An 18,208-nucleotide genomic window follows, 5' to 3' on the forward strand; every position below is an offset into this window, starting at 1 on the left:
AGTTTGTAGGTATAGGTGGATGTCTGTGACACCTGTGTTACATTGTTACCTGTAAGTTTGTAGGTATAGGTGGATGTCTGTGACACCTGTGTTACCTGTAAGTTTGTAGGTATAGGTGGATGTCTATGACACCTGTGTTACATTGTTACCTGTAAGTTTGTAGGTATAGGTAGATGTCTGTGACACCTGTGTTACATTGTTACCTGTAAGTTTGTAGGTATAGGTGGATGTCTGTGACACCTGTGTTACTTTTGTTACCTGTAAGTTTGTAGGTATAGGTGGATGGCTGTGACACCAGTGTTACCTGTACATTTGTAGGTATAGGTAGATGGCTGTGACACCTGTGTTACTTTTGTTACCTGTAAGTTTGTAGGTATAGGTGGATGGCTGTGACACCTGTGTTACCTGTAAGTTTGTAGGTATAGGTAGATGTCTGTGACACCTGTGTTACTTTTGTTACCTGTAAGTTTGTAGGTATAGGTGGATGTCTGTGACACCTGTGTTACCTGTAAGTTTGTAGGTATAGGTAGATGGCTGTGACACCTGTGTTACATTGTTACCTGTAAGTTTGTAGGTATAGGTAGATGTCTGTGACACCTGTGTTACCTGTAAGTTTGTAGGTATAGGTAGATGGCTGTGATACCTGTGTTACTTTTGTTACCTGTAAGTTTGTAGGTATAGGTAGATGTCTGTGACACCTGTGTTACCTGTAAGTTTGTAGGTATAGGTAGATGGCTGTGACACCTGTGTTACTTTTGTTACCTGTAAGTTTGTAGGTATAGGTGGGTGTCTGTGACACCTGTGTTACCTGTAAGTTTGTAGGTATAGGTAGATGTCTGTGACACCTGTGTTACCTGTAAGTTTGTAGGTATAGGTGGATGTCTGTGACACCTGTGTTACCTGTAAGTTTGTAGGTATAGGTAGATGGCTGTGACACCTGTGTTACTTTTGTTACCTGTAAGTTTGTAGGTATAGGTGGGTGTCTGTGACACCTGTGTTACCTGTAAGTTTGTAGGTATAGGTAGATGGCTGTGACACCTGTGTTACCTGTAAGTTTGTAGGTATAGGTGGATGTCTGTGACACCTGTGTTACATTGTTACCTGTAAGTTTGTAGGTATAGGTAGATGGCTGTGACACCTGTGTTACTTTTGTTACCTCTAAGTTTGTAGGTATAGGTAGATGGCTGTGACACCTGCTATGGTAACTGTTTGTTTAGTATTGATCTAGATAATTATTTGATCGTTTCGTTGGGATAGTCTCCTCTGGTTATGTCCCATCCTATCAGATGTTGGCAGACAGTACAAGGTTGTCATCAAATATTGATCATCAACCCCACAATACTAGTTCTACTTGGTCTTTGCATATTCTATGATTGTTAAGTTGTACTGTATCAGGAGTGAGCTGATCCCCTCTGTAGATTGAATTTATACAGGTGGATATGGAATATGGATGGTGAATACTGAGTGTAGGCAAGTGAATACAGAATTTGGAGGTGAATACTGAGTGTAGGCAAGTGAATACAGAATTTGAAGGTGAATACTGAGTGTAGGCAAGTGAATACAAATTTGGAGGTGAATACTGAATGTATAGGCAAGTGAATACAGAATTTGGAGGTGAATTAGTTTTAGAGGAGAATGTCAGATGCTGATTAAGTCCTGCTGGCATAAAGGATTTTTATAACACAATCAGACCTGAGAAATGTTGATGAAAAAGGCTCATCTGTAACAGTTGTGAGTTTATTTGGATTTGGAATATGAGGCATCAACTGTCTAGAAGAGGAACAGTAGTCTTCAGAAGTACAGGTAGTAAGTATACTATCACACCTCAGGTAAACTACAGGTGCAAACGAGAACAGCAACTTCAGGTATATTACAGGTACAGGTGAGATATTGATGCTAATTAGGAAATCAATATAAAACACATTTACCCACCCATTAGCTTGTTGATGTTGTTTATTCCCACCCAGGCTTGTTGATGTTATTTATTCCCACACAGGCTTGTTGATGTTGTTTATTCTCACCCAGACTTAATGATGTTGTTTATTCCCACCAAGGCTTGTTGATGTTATTTATTCCCACCCAAGCTTGTTGATGTTGTTTATTCCCACCCAGGCTTGTTGATGTTGTTTATTCCCACCCACGCTTGTTGATATTGTTTGTTGTTTATTCCCACCCAGGCTTGTTGATATTGTTTGTTGTTTATTCCCACCCAGGCTTGTTGATATTGTTTATTTTCACCCACGCTTGTTGATATTGTTTGTTGTTTATTCCCACTCAGGCTTGTTGATATTGTTTATTCCCACCCAGGCTTGTTGATATTGTTTATTCCCACCCAGGCTTGTTGATGTTGTTTATTCCCACCCAGGCTTGTTGATGTTGTTTATTTTCACCCACGCTTGTTGATATTGTTTGTTGTTTATTCCCACCCAGGCTTGTTGATATTGTTTATTCCCACCCAAGCTTGTTGATGTTGTTTATTCCCACCCAGGCTTGTTGATGTTGTTTATTCCCACCCAGGCTTGTTGATATTGTTTATTCCCACCCAGGCTTGTTGATGTTGTTTATTCTCACCCAAGCTTGTTGATGTTTATTCCCACCCAGGCATGTTGGTGTTACTGTGGTATTGTGATTCAGACTAGTTGTAAGTCTTCATTAATGACTGTTAAAGCCTGAGAGCACTGTTAATGGGTTGTCTGTCAGCGCCAATATGGCTGGTCATTATACAGAGCTACTGGACCATTTCCTATACCACCAGAATGGTACATTTAACATGATGATTGTTGTGTTGAGATATACTGTTATATAGAAATCCTAGAAAACCATTGTGATATATTGTAGTGTTTTCCCTTGGGTTTTCCTGGGTCAGTGTCTACGTATATATATATACGTCTGTATGTCCTAATGGTATCAATACCCTGTAATATCACTGTAACGTCTGTGTGGTAACCATGCTTTATAATACCAAGCCTGGGTCAGTATCTACGTCTGTATGTCCTAATGGTATCAATACCTGTAATATCACTGTAACCTCTGTGTGGTAACCATGCTTTATAATACCAAGCCTGGGTCAGTATCTACGTCTGTATGTCCTAATGGTATCAATACCCTGTAATATCCCTGTAACCTCTGTTTGGTAACCATGCTTTATAATACCAAGTCAACCGTAATTCTTAATATATCGTCCTAAACATTTTCAGCTTTGGAAACAAAAATTCATAAAGTTTTATCATTTAATTGTGTTACATTACAGTGAATAGAATGCTTCTATTTGATAGATTCTTGGTTTTTGCAATTAGAACTTACACATCCCTATGTTGGTAATAGATGTGTTATATCCTAATTGTTTTGTTTTTGACTCATTGTACCTTCTATAATTTCCAGGTCCCGGTAAGTCCTCCTATTTAATTCACTGTTCAGATATAACACACAGTATGGAGTGTCCATCATAACTCTGTAACCCTCAATAGTTTGTCTTAATAACCATCACTTTGTTCTGGTGACAACCTGTTACTACAAAACATAACAAACCGGGGATAGATTTACTTCAGACATGGACAGTATCTACTTAGACTTTCCATGGGGAGATTGCGAGTTGTTCAAAATTTCAAGCTTCAGAAAGGTACACCTATATTATACACCTTGTTAATAAACAAGTTAAAACTAGATAACTTAACCTGCTTTTTATGCTTGGCTGATTTTAGTTTTACAATTATTTACAATAAGAAATGTGCTGATAAGTTATGTATAAACTCAGGTTCCAAAATAGGGAGGATGAGCTAACATGTATGGTATATGTCTTAAGATCTACATACCAAGTTCCCCAATTACTAAGTTCACCCTGTCTTTAAAAAGAATAACTTCAACTTGCATGTGTTCCTTTTTTTTTTCTTTTTTTTTTATGGTTTTATTCTCAGGGTTGATAAACATTTTTGTATGTTGTCTTACTTATCACAGTTTTAACAAATCTGATTCATACAATCAAAATATTCTAATGAGTAATACAAAAATTGTCTTTCAAGTTTCCAAATTAACAGTAAATGTTAATTTCACAATTAATCCTATTTTAACATGTTTATAACCCTACCCTCTCCCTGATGATACTAACTGGGGACGGCAGCTAAACCATGTCTGTGGTATCAGTTTAACACACTGACATCGAATTTGAATGTGTCTTAAATTATGTGGTATGTGATATATCCAGTTATATAAGTAGAGATTCAGTGTGTGTGGTATGTGATATATCCAGTTACATAAGTAGAGATTCAGTGTGTGTGTGGTATGTGATATATCCAGTTACATAAGTAGAGATTCAGTGTGTGTGGTATATGTGATATATCCAGTTACATAAGTAGAGATTCAGTGTGTGTGTGGTATGTGATATATCCAGTTACATAAGTAGAGATTCAGTGTGTGTGTGGTATGTGATATATCCAGTTACATAAGTAGAGATTCAGTGTGTGTGGTATGTGATATATCCAGTTACATAAGTAGAGATTCAGTGTGTGTGGTATGTGATATATCCAGTTACATAAGTAGAGATTCAGTGTGTGAGGTATGTGATATATCCAGTTACATAAGTAGAGATTCAGTGTGTGTGGTATGTGATATATCCAGTTACATAAGTAGAGATTCAGTGTGTGTGAGGTATGTGATATATCCAGTTACATAAGTAGAGATTCAGTGTGTGTGGTATGTGATATATCCAGTTACATAAGTAGAGATTCAGTGTGTGTGGTATGTGATATATCCAGTTACATAAGTAGAGATTCAGTGTGTGTGGTATGTGATATATCCAGTTACATAAGTAGAGATTCAGTGTGTGTGTGTGGTATGTGATATATCCAGTTACATAAGTAGAGATTCAGTGTGTGTGGTATGTGATATATCCAGTTACATAAGTAGAGATTCAGTGTGTGTGGTATGTGATATATCCAGTTACATAAGTAGAGATTCAGTGTGTGTGGTATGTGATATATCCAGTTACATAAGTAGAGATTCAGTGTGTGTGGTATGTGATATATCCAGTTACATAAGTAGAGATTCAGTGTGTGTGGTATGTGATATATCCAGTTACATAAGTAGAGATTCAGTGTGTGTGGTATGTGATATATCCAGTTACATAAGTAGAGATTCAGTGTGTGTGGTATGTGATATATCCAGTTACATAAGTAGAGATTCAGTGTGTGTGGTATGTGATATATCCAGTTACATAAGTAGAGATTCAGTGTGTGTGGTATGTGATATATCCAGTTACATAAGTAGAGATTCAGTGTGTGTGGTATGTGATATATCCAGTTACATAAGTAGAGATTCAGTGTGTGTGGTATGTGATATATCCAGTTACATAAGTAGAGATTCAGTGTGTGTGTGGTATGTGATATATCCAGTTACATAAGTAGAGATTCAGTGTGTGTGGTATGTGATATATCCAGTTACATAAGTAGAGATTCAGTGTGTGTGGTATGTGATATATCCAGTTACATAAGTAGAGATTCAGTGTGTGTGGTATGTGATATATCCAGTTACATAAGTAGAGATTATGTGTGTGTGGTATGTGATATATCCAGTTACATAAGTAGAGATTCAGTGTGTGTGGTATGTGATATATCCAGTTACATAAGTAGAGATTCAGTGTGTGTGGTATGTGATATATCCAGTTACATAAGTAGAGATTCAGTGTGTGTGGTATGTGATATATCCAGTTACATAAGTAGAGATTCAGTGTGTGTGGTATGTGATATATCCAGTTACATAAGTAGAGATTCAGTGTGTGTGTGGTATGTGATATATCCAGTTACATAAGTAGAGATTCAGTGTGTGTGTGGTATGTGATATATCCAGTTACATAAGTAGAGATTCAGTGTGTGTGGTATGTGATATATCCAGTTACATAAGTAGAGATTCAGTGTGTGTGGTATGTGATATATCCAGTTACATAAGTAGAGATTCAGTGTGTGTGGTATGTGATATATCCAGTTACATAAGTAGAGATTCAGTGTGTGTGGTATGTGATATATCCAGTTACATAAGTAGAGATTCAGTGTGTGTGTGGTATGTGATATATCCAGTTACATAAGTAGAGATTCAGTGTGTGTGTGGTATGTGATATATCCAGTTACATAAGTAGAGATTCAGTGTGTGTGGTATGTGATATATCCAGTTACATAAGTAGAGATTCAGTGTGTGTGTGGTATGTGATATATCCAGTTACATAAGTAGAGATTCAGTGTGTGTGGTATGTGATATATCCAGTTACATAAGTAGAGATTCAGTGTGTGTGGTATGTGATATATCCAGTTACATAAGTAGAGATTCAGTGTGTGTGGTATGTGATATATCCAGTTACATAAGTAGAGATTCAGTGTGTGTGGTATGTGATATATCCAGTTACATAAGTAGAGATTCAGTGTGTGTGGTATGTGATATATCCAGTTACATAAGTAGAGATTCAGTGTGTGTGTGGTATGTGATATATCCAGTTACATAAGTAGAGATTCAGTGTGTGTGGTATGTGATATATCCAGTTACATAAGTAGAGATTCAGTGTGTGTGGTATGTGATATATCCAGTTACATAAGTAGAGATTCAGTGTGTGTGGTATGTGATATATCCAGTTACATAAGTAGAGATTCAGTGGTGTGTGGTATGTGATATATCCAGTACATAAGTGGAGATTTAGTGTGTGTGGTATGTGATATATCCAGTTACATAAGTAGAGATTCAGTGTGTGTGGTATGTGATATATCCAGTTACATAAGTAGAGATTCAGTGTGTGTGGTATGTGATATATCCAGTTACATAAGTAGAGATTCAGTGTGTGTGGTATGTGATATATCCAGTTACATAAGTAGAGATTCAGTGTGTGTGGTATGTGATATATCCAGTTACATAAGTAGAGATTCAGTGTGTGTGGTATGTGATATATCCAGTTACATAAGTAGAGATTCAGTGTGTGTGGTATGTGATATATCCAGTTACATAAGTAGAGATTCAGTGTGTGTGGTATGTGATATATCCAGTTACATAAGTAGAGATTCAGTGTGTGTGGTATGTGATATATCCAGTTACATAAGTAGAGATTCAGTGTGTGTGTGGTATGTGATATATCCAGTTACATAAGTAGAGATTCAGTGTGTGTGGTATGTGATATATCCAGTTACATAAGTAGAGATTCAGTGTGTGTGTGGTATGTGATATATCCAGTTACATAAGTAGAGATTCAGTGTGTGTGTGGTATGTGATATATCCAGTTACATAAGTAGAGATTCAGTGTGTGTGGTATGTGATATATCCAGTTACATAAGTAGAGATTCAGTGTGTGTGGTATGTGATATATCCAGTTACATAAGTAGAGATTCAGTGTGTGTGTGGTATGTGATATATCCAGTTACATAAGTAGAGATTCAGGTGTGGTATGTGAGTGTGTGGTATGTGATATATCCAGTTACATAAGTAGAGATTCAGTGGTGTGTGGTATGTGATATATCCAGTACATAAGTAGAGATTCATGTGTGTGTGGTATGTGATATATCCAGTTACATAAGTAGAGATTCAGTGTGTGTGTGGTATGTGATATATCAGTTACATAAGTAGAGATTCAGTGTTGTGTGTGGTATGTGATATATCCAGTTACATAAGTAGAGATTCAGTGTGTGTGGTATGTGATATATCTAGTTACATAAGTAGAGATTCAGTGTGTGAGGTATGTGATATATCCAGTTACATAAGTAGAGATTCAATGTGTGTGTGGTATGTGATATATCTAGTTACATAAGTAGAGATTCAGTGTGTGTGGTATGTGATATATCCAGTTACATAAGTAGAGATTCAGTGTGTGTGGTATGTGATATATCCAGTTACATAAGTAGAGATTCAGTGTGTGTGGTATGTGATATATCCAGTTACATAAGTAGAGATTCAGTGTTGTGTGGTATGTGATATATCCAGTTACATAAGTAGAGATTCAGTGTGTGTGGTATGTGATATATCCAGTTACATAAGTAGAGATTCAGTGTGTGTGGTATGTGATATATCCAGTTACATAAGTAGAGATTCAGTGTGTGTGGTATGTGATATATCCAGTTACATAAGTAGAGATTCAGTGTGTGTGGTATGTGATATATCCAGTTACATAAGTAGAGATTCAGTGTGTGTGGTATGTGATATATCCAGTTACATAAGTAGAGATTCAGTGTATGTGGTATGTGATATATCCAGTTACATAAGTAGAGATTCAGTGTGTGTGTGGTATGTGATATATCCAGTTACATAAGTAGAGATTCAGTGTGTGTGTGGTATGTGATATATCCAGTTACATAAGTAGAGATTCAGTGTGTGTGGTATGTGATATATCCAGTTACATAAGTAGAGATTCAGTGTGTGTGTGGTATGTGATATATCCAGTTACATAAGTAGAGATTCAGTGTGTGTGGTATGTGATATATCCAGTTACATAAGTAGAGATTCAGTGTGTGTGTGGTATGTGATATATCCAGTTACATAAGTAGAGATTCAGTGTGTGTGGTATGTGATATATCCAGTTACATAAGTAGAGATTCAGTGTGTGTGGTATGTGATATATCCAGTTACATAAGTAGAGATTCAGTGTGTGTGGTATGTGATATATCCAGTTACATAAGTAGAGATTCAGTGTGTGTGGTATGTGATATATCCAGTTACATAAGTAGAGATTCAGTGTGTGTGGTATGTGATATATCCAGTTACATAAGTAGAGATTCAGTGTGTGTGGTATGTGATATATCCAGTTACATAAGTAGAGATTCAGTGTGTGTGGTATGTGATATCCAGTTACATAAGTAGAGATTCAGTGTGTGTGGTATGTGATATATCCAGTTACATAAGTAGAGATTCAGTGTGTGTGGTATGTGATATATCCAGTTACATAAGTAGAGATTCAGTGTGTGTGGTATGTGATATATCCAGTTACATAAGTAGAGATTCAGTGTGTGTGGTATGTGATATATCCAGTTACATAAGTAGAGATTCAGTGTGTGTGGTATGTGATATATCCAGTTACATAAGTAGAGATTCAGTGTGTGTGTGGTATGTGATATATCCAGTTACATAAGTAGAGATTCAGTGTGTGTGGTATGTGATATATCCAGTTACATAAGTAGAGATTCAGTGTGTGTGTGGTATGTGATATATCCAGTTACATAAGTAGAGATTCAGTGTGTGTGGTATGTGATATATCCAGTTACATAAGTAGAGATTCAGTGTGTGTGTGGTATGTGATATATCCAGTTACATAAGTAGAGATTCAGTGTGTGTGGTATGTGATATATCCAGTTACATAAGTAGAGATTCAGTGTGTGTGTGGTATGTGATATATCCAGTTACATAAGTAGAGATTCAGTGTGTGTGGTATGTGATATATCCAGTTACATAAGTAGAGATTCAGTGTGTGTGGTATGTGATATATCCAGTTACATAAGTAGAGATTCAGTGTGTGTGGTATGTGATATATCCAGTTACATAAGTAGAGATTCAGTGTGTGTGGTATGTGATATATCCAGTTACATAAGTAGAGATTCAGTGTGTGTGTGGTATGTGATATATCCAGTTACATAAGTAGAGATTCAGTGTGTGTGGTATGTGATATATCCAGTTACATAAGTAGAGATTCAGTGTGTGTGGTATGTGATATATCCAGTTACATAAGTAGAGATTCAGTGTGTGTGGTATGTGATATATCCAGTTACATAAGTAGAGATTCAGTGTGTGTGTGGTATGTGATATATCCAGTTACATAAGTAGAGATTCAGTGTGTGTGGTATGTGATATATCCAGTTACATAAGTAGAGATTCAGTGTGTGTGGTATGTGATATATCCAGTTACATAAGTAGAGATTCAGTGTGTGTGGTATGTGATATATCCAGTTACATAAGTAGAGATTCAGTGTGTGTGTGGTATGTGATATATCCAGTTACATAAGTAGAGATTCAGTGTGTGTGTGGTATGTGATATATCCAGTTACATAAGTAGAGATTCAGTGTGTGTGGGTATGTGATATATCCAGTTACATAAGTAGAGATTCAGTGTGGTGTGGTATGTGATATATCCAGTTACATAAGTAGAGATTCAGTGTGTGTGGTATGTGATATATCCAGTTACATAAGTAGAGATTCAGTGTGTGTGTGGTATGTGATATATCCAGTTACATAAGTAGAGATTCAGTGTGTGTGTGGTATGTGATATATCCAGTTACATAAGTAGAGATTCAGTGTGTGTGGTATGTGATATATCCAGTTACATAAGTAGAGATTCAGTGTGTGTGGTATGTGATATATCCAGTTACATAAGTAGAGATTCAGTGTGTGTGGTATGTGATATATCCAGTTACATAAGTAGAGATTCAGTGTGTGTGGTATGTGATATATCCAGTTACATAAGTAGAGATTCAGTGTGTGTGTGGTATGTGATATATCCAGTTACATAAGTAGAGATTCAGTGTGTGTGGTATGTGATATATCCAGTTACATAAGTAGAGATTCAGTGTGTGTGGTATGTGATATATCCAGTTACATAAGTAGAGATTCAGTGTGGTGTGGTATGTGATATATCCAGTTACATAAGTAGAGATTCAGTGTGTGTGGTATGTGATATATCCAGTTACATAAGTAGAGATTCAGTGTGTGTGGTATGTGATATATCCAGTTACATAAGTAGAGATTCAGTGTGTGTGGTATGTGATATATCCAGTTACATAAGTAGAGATTCAGTGTGTGTGTGGTATGTGATATATCCAGTTACATAAGTAGAGATTCAGTGTGTGTGGTATGTGATATATCCAGTTACATAAGTAGAGATTCAGTGTGTGTGTGGTATGTGATATATCCAGTTACATAAGTAGAGATTCAGTGTGTGTGGTATGTGATATATCCAGTTACATAAGTAGAGATTCAGTGGTGGTGTGGTATGTGATATATCCAGTTACATAAGTAGAGATTCAGTGTGTGTGTGGTATGTGATATATCCAGTTACATAAGTAGAGATTCAGTGTGTGTGGTATGTGATATATCCAGTTACATAAGTAGATATTCAGTGTGTGTGTGGTATGTGATATATCCAGTTACATAAGTAGAGATTCAGTGTGTGGTATGTGATATATCCAGTTACATAAGTAGAGATTCAGTGTGTGTGGTATGTGATATATCCAGTTACATAAGTAGAGATTCAGTGTGTGTGGTATGTGATATATCCAGTTACATAAGTAGAGATTCAGTGTGTGTGTGGTATGTGATATATCCAGTTACATAAGTAGAGATTCAGTGTGTGTGGTATGTGATATATCCAGTTACATAAGTAGAGATTCAGTGTGTGTGGTATGTGATATATCCAGTTACATAAGTAGAGATTCAGTGTGTGTGGTATGTGATATATCCAGTTACATAAGTAGAGATTCAGTGTGTGTGGTATGTGATATATCCAGTTACATAAGTAGAGATTCAGTGTGTGTGGTATGTGATATATCCAGTTACATAAGTAGAGATTCAGTGTGTGTGTGGTATGTGATATATCCAGTTACATAAGTAGAGATTCAGTGTGTGTGGTATGTGATATATCCAGTTACATAAGTAGAGATTCAGTGTGTGTGGTATGTGATATATCCAGTTACATAAGTAGAGATTCAGTGTGTGTGGTATGTGATATATCCAGTTACATAAGTAGAGATTCAGTGTGTGTGGTATGTGATATATCCAGTTACATAAGTAGAGATTCAGTGTGTGTGGTATGTGATATATCCAGTTACATGAGTAGAGATTCAGTGTGTGTGGTATGTGATATATCCAGTTACATAAGTAGAGATTCAGTGTGTGTGGTATGTGATATATCCAGTTACATAAGTAGAGATTCAGTGTGTGTGGTATGTGATATATCCAGTTACATAAGTAGAGATTCAGTGTGTGTGGTATGTGATATATCCAGTTACATAAGTAGAGATTCAGTGTGTGTGGTATGTGATATATCCAGTTACATAAGTAGAGATTCAGTGTGTGTGGTATGTGATATATCCAGTTACATAAGTAGAGATTCAGTGTGTGTGGTATGTGATATATCCAGTTACATAAGTAGAGATTCAGTGTGTGTGGTATGTGATATATCCAGTTACATAAGTAGAGATTCAGTGTGTGTGGTATGTGATATATCCAGTTACATAAGTAGAGATTCAGTGTGTGTGGGTATGTGATATATCCAGTTACATAAGTAGAGATTCAGTGTGTGTGAGGTATGTGATATATCCAGTTACATAAGTAGAGATTCAGTGTGTGTGGTATGTGATATATCCAGTTACATAAGTAGAGATTCAGTGTGTGTGTGGTATGTGATATATCCAGTTACATAAGTAGAGATTCAGTGTGTGTGGTATGTGATATATCCAGTTACATAAGTAGAGATTCAGTGTGTGTGGTATGTGATATATCCAGTTACATAAGTAGAGATTCAGTGTGTGTGTGGTATGTGATATATCCAGTTACATAAGTTACAAAGTAGAGATTCAGTGTGTGTGGTATGTGATATATCCAGTTACATAAGTAGAGATTCAGTGTGTGTGTGGTATGTGATATATCCAGTTACATAAGTAGAGATTCAGTGTGTGAGGTATGTGATATATCCAGTTACATAAGTAGAGATTCAGTGTGTGTGGTATGTGATATATCCAGTTACATAAGTAGAGATTCAGTGTGTGTGGTATGTGATATATCCAGTTACATAAGTAGAGATTCAGTGTGTGTGGTATGTGATATATCCAGTTACATAAGTAGAGATTCAGTGTGTGTGGGTATGTGATATATCCAGTTACATAAGTAGAGATTCAGTGTGTGGGGGTATGTGATATATCCAGTTACATAAGTAGAGATTGAGGTGTGTGTGGTATGTGATATATCCAGTTACATAAGTAGAGATTCAGTGTGTGTGGTATGTGATATATCCAGTTACATAAGTAGAGATTCAGTGTGTGTGGTATGTGATATATCCAGTTACATAAGTAGAGATTCAGTGTGTGAGGTATGTGATATATCCAGTTACATAAGTAGAGATTCAGTGTGTGTGGTATGTGATATATCCAGTTACATAAGTAGAGATTCAGTGTGTGTGGTATGTGATATATCCAGTTACATAAGTAGAGATTCAGTGTGTGTGGTATGTGATATATCCAGTTACATAAGTAGAGATTCAGTGTGTGTGGTATGTGATATATCCAGTTACATAAGTAGAGATTCAGTGTGTGTGGTATGTGATATATCCAGTTACATAAGTAGAGATTCAGTGTGTGTGGGTATGTGATATATCCAGTTACATAAGTAGAGATTCAGTGTGTGTGGTATGTGATATATCCAGTTACATAAGTAGAGATTCAGTGTGTGTGGTATGTGATATATCCAGTTACATAAGTAGAGATTAAGTGTGTGTGGTATGTGATATATCCAGTTACATAAGTAGAGATTCAGTGTGTGTGGTATGTGATATATCCAGTTACATAAGTAGAGATTCAGTGTGTGTGGTATGTGATATATCCAGTTACATAAGTAGAGATTCAGTGTGTGTGTGGTATGTGATATATCCAGTTACATAAGTAGAGATTCAGTGTGTGTGGTATGTGATATATCCAGTTACATAAGTAGAGATTCAGTGTGTGTGGTATGTGATATATCCAGTTACATAAGTAGAGATTCAGTGTGTGTGGTATGTGATATATCCAGTTACATAAGTAGAGATTCAGTGTGTGTGGTATGTGATATATCCAGTTACATAAGTAGAGATTCAGTGTGTGTGGTATGTGATATATCCAGTTACATAAGTAGAGATTCAGTGTGTGTGGTATGTGATATATCCAGTTACATAAGTAGAGATTCAGTGTGTGTGGTATGTGATATATCCAGTTACATAAGTAGAGATTCAGTGTGTGTGGTATGTGATATATCCAGTTACATAAGTAGAGATTCAGTGTGTGTGGTATGTGATATATCCAGTTACATAAGTAGAGATTCAGTGTGTGTGGTATGTGATATATCCAGTTACATAAGTAGAGATTCAGTGTGTGTGGTATGTGATATATCCAGTTACATAAGTAGAGATTCAGTGTGTGTGGGTGTGTGATATATCCAGTTACATAAGTAGAGATTCAGTGTGTGTGGTATGTGATATATCCAGTTACATAAGTAGATATTCAGTGTGTGTGGTATGTGATATATCCAGTTACATAAGTAGAGATTCAGTGTGTGTGGTATGTGATATATCCAGTTACATAAGTAGAGATTCAGTGTGTGTGGTATGTGATATATCCAGTTACATAAGTAGAGATTCAGTGTGTGTGGTATGTGATATATCCAGTTACATAAGTAGAGATTCAGTGTGTGTGGTATGTGATATATCCAGTTACATAAGTAGAGATTCAGTGTGTGTGTGGTATGTGATATATCCAGTTACATAAGTAGAGATTCAGTGTGTGTGTGGTATGTGATATATCCAGTTACATAAGTAGAGATTCAGTGTGTGTGGTATGTGATATATCCAGTTACATAAGTAGAGATTCAGTGTGTGTGGTATGTGATATATCCAGTTACATAAGTAGAGATTCAGTGTGTGTGTGGTATGTGATATATCCAGTTACATAAGTAGAGATTCAGTGTGTGTGGTATGTGATATATCCAGTTACATAAGTAGAGATTCAGTGTGTGTGGTATGTGATATATCCAGTTACATAAGTAGAGATTCAGTGTGTGTGGTATGTGATATATCCAGTTACATAAGTAGAGATTCAGTGTGTGTGGTATGTGATATATCCAGTTACATAAGTAGAGATTCAGTGTGTGTGGTATGTGATATATCCAGTTACATAAGTAGAGATTCAGTGTGTGTGTGGTATGTGATATATCCAGTTACATAAGTAGAGATTCAGTGTGTGTGGTATGTGATATATCCAGTTACATAAGTAGAGATTCAGTGTGTGTGTGGTATGTGATATATCCAGTTACATAAGTAGAGATTCAGTGTGTGTGGTATGTGATATATCCAGTTACATAAGTAGAGATTCAGTGTGTGTGGTATGTGATATATCCAGTTACATAAGTAGAGATTCAGTGTGTGTGGTATGTGATATATCCAGTTACATAAGTAGAGATTCAGTGTGTGTGGTATGTGATATATCCAGTTACATAAGTAGAGATTCAGTGTGTGTGGTATGTGATATATCCAGTTACATAAGTAGAGATTCAGTGTGTGTGGTATGTGATATATCCAGTTACATAAGTAGAGATTCAGTGTGTGTGGTATGTGATATATCCAGTTACATAAGTAGAGATTCAGTGTGTGTGGTATGTGATATATCCAGTTACATAAGTAGAGATTCAGTGTGTGTGGTATGTGATATATCCAGTTACATAAGTAGAGATTCAGTGTGTGTGGTATGTGATATATCCAGTTACATAAGTAGAGATTCAGTGTGTGTGGTATGTGATATATCCAGTTACATAAGTAGAGATTCAGTGTGGTGGTATGTGATATATCCAGTTACATAAGTAGAGATTCAGTGTGTGTGGTATGTGATATATCCAGTTACATAAGTAGAGATTCAGTGTGTGTGGTATGTGATATATCCAGTTACATAAGTAGAGATTCAGTGTGTGTGGTATGTGATATATCCAGTTACATAAGTAGAGATTCAGTGTGTGTGGTATGTGGATATATCCAGTTACATAAGTAGAGATTCAGTGTGTGTGGTATGTGATATATCCAGTTACATAAGTAGAGATTCAGTGTGTGTGGTATGTGATATATCCAGTTACATAAGTAGAGATTCAGTGTGTGTGGTATGTGATATATCCAGTTACATAAGTAGAGATTCAGTGTGTGTGGTATGTGATATATCCAGTTACATAAGTAGAGATTCAGTGTGTGTGGTATGTGATATATCCAGTTACATAAGTAGAGATTCAGTGTGTGTGGTATATGTGATATATCCAGTTACATAAGTAGAGATTCAGTGTGTGTGGTATGTGATATATCCAGTTACATAAGTAGAGATTCAGTGTGTGTGGTATGTGGTATATCCAGTTACATAAGTAGAGATTCAGTGTGTGTGGTATGTGATATATCCAGTTACATAAGTAGAGATTCAGTGTGTGTGGTATGTGGTATATCCAGTTACATAAGTAGAGATTCAGTGTGTGTGGTATGTGATATATCCAGTTACATAAGTAGAGATTCAGTGTGTGTGGTATGTGATATATCCAGTTACATCAGTAGAGATTCAGTGTGTGTGGTATGTGATATATCCAGTTACATAAGTAGAGATTCAGTGTGTGTGGTATGTGGTATATCCAGTTACATAAGTAGAGATTCAGTGTGTGTGGTATGTGATATATCCAGTTACATAAGTAGAGATTCAGTGTGTGTGGTATGTGATATATCCAGTTACATAAGTAGAGATTCAGTGTGTGTGGTATGTGATATATCCAGTTACATAAGTAGAGATTCAGTGTGTGTGGTATGTGATATATCCAGTTACATAAGTAGAGATTCAGTGTGTGTGGTATGTGATATATCCAGTTACATAAGTAGAGATTCAGTGTGTGTGGTATGTGGTATATCCAGTTACATAAGTAGAGATTCAGTGTGTGGTATGTGATATATCCAGTTATATAAGTAGAGATTCAGTGTGTGGTATGTGATATATCCAGTTACATAAGTAGAGATTCAGTGTGTGTGTGGTATGTGGTATATCCAGTTACATAAGTAGAGATTCAGTGTGTGTGGTATGTGATATATCCAGTTACATAAGTAGAGATTCAGTGTGTGGTATGTGATATATCCAGTTACATAAGTAGAGATTCAGTGTGTGTGTGGTATGTGGTATATCCAGTTACATAAGTAGAGATTCAGTGTGTGAGGTATGTGATATATCCAGTTACATAAGTAGAGATTCAGTGTGTGTGTGGTATATGTGATATATCCAGTTACATAAGTAGAGATTCAGTGTGTGTGTGGTATATGTGATATATCCAGTTACATGAGTAGAGATTCAGTGTGTGTGGTATGTGATATATCCAGTTACATAAGTAGATATTCAGTGTGTGTGTGGTATGTGATATATCCAGTTACATAAGTAGAGATTCAGTGTGTGAGGTATGTGATATATCCAGTTACATAAGTAGATATTCAGTGTGTGTGTGGTATGTGATATATCCAGTTACATAAGTAGAGATTCAGTGTGTGAGGTATGTGATATATCCAGTTACATAAGTAGAGATTCAGTGTGTGTGTGGTATGTGATATATCCAGTTACATAAGTAGAGATTCAGTGTGTGTGGTATGTGGTATATCCAGTTACATAAGTAGAGATTCACTGTGTGTGGTATGTGATATATCCAGTTACATAAGTAGAGATTCAGTGTGTGTGGTATGTGATATATCCAGTTACATAAGTAGAGATTCAGTGTGTGTGTGGTATGTGATATATCCAGTTACATAAGTAGAGATTCAGTGTGTGTGGTATGTGATATATCCAGTTACATAAGTAGAGATTCAGTGTGTGAGGTATGTGATATATCCAGTTACATAAATATATCAAGACTTGTAAGTCATGCTCAGTTGTATGTATGGGGATGTTTGTCCCATCGTTATATATTTTTCTGGATATGTTACCCATTATTTTTTGAGTTCACACTTTTTTGTCATTAAGTTAAAGATTAGTGAGAAAAGTCTGATATATATTTACATATTAGGCTTGTTCATATGTGTGTATGTAGGATAGGAAGTTCTACCGGAGAAGGTCACAAAATGTGGTGAAACCCAAGGCTTGTCAAGGGTATTACCACATTTTGTGATCCCGGGGGTTGAATTCTATATATGTATACACATATAATGATATAGTGAGATGCCATACTTTTGCAAATTATTCAAACACTGGACATTTCCATAAAATAGTCTTTTTACATTGATATAGCTAGTGTAGTGAAGTCGCCTGGGCTACTATATACCTGGAGACATACTGTCGAGAGGAGCCTATAAATGATTGTGTATTGATTACTGAATATTTAAGGCCAGGGTTTGTATAGTAATCCTGTACTTGTCAGTCTCCTAGCACACCACATTGATCAAGTTTACCTTTCATCAAACAAGTCAGTCGACTTCATAGTGTCAATAATGCACTACATTGATCACCGCACGTATCACTGACTT

General features: G+C 36.2%; 1 protein-coding gene across 5 annotated transcripts in view; it reads left to right on the forward strand.

Annotated features, from left to right (window-relative positions):
* The window catches only part of LOC117331320 (tubulin monoglycylase TTLL3-like), a 54,889-nt gene that overhangs the window by 10,703 nt on the left and 25,978 nt on the right, over positions 1-18,208 (forward strand). Inside the window, exon 3 of one of the 5 annotated variants that reach the window (XM_033889989.1) lies at positions 3,382-3,387. The exons of the other annotated variants lie outside the window; for them this stretch is intronic. The gene's annotated coding sequence lies outside the window, so the exon portion shown is untranslated. The remainder of the gene's footprint in view (positions 1-3,381; positions 3,388-18,208) is intronic. 5 annotated transcript variants of the gene reach the window in all.

The sequence above is a fragment of the Pecten maximus genome, chromosome 7 (assembly GCF_902652985.1).
Source record: "Pecten maximus chromosome 7, xPecMax1.1, whole genome shotgun sequence".
Lineage (NCBI taxonomy): Eukaryota > Metazoa > Mollusca > Bivalvia > Pectinida > Pectinidae > Pecten > Pecten maximus.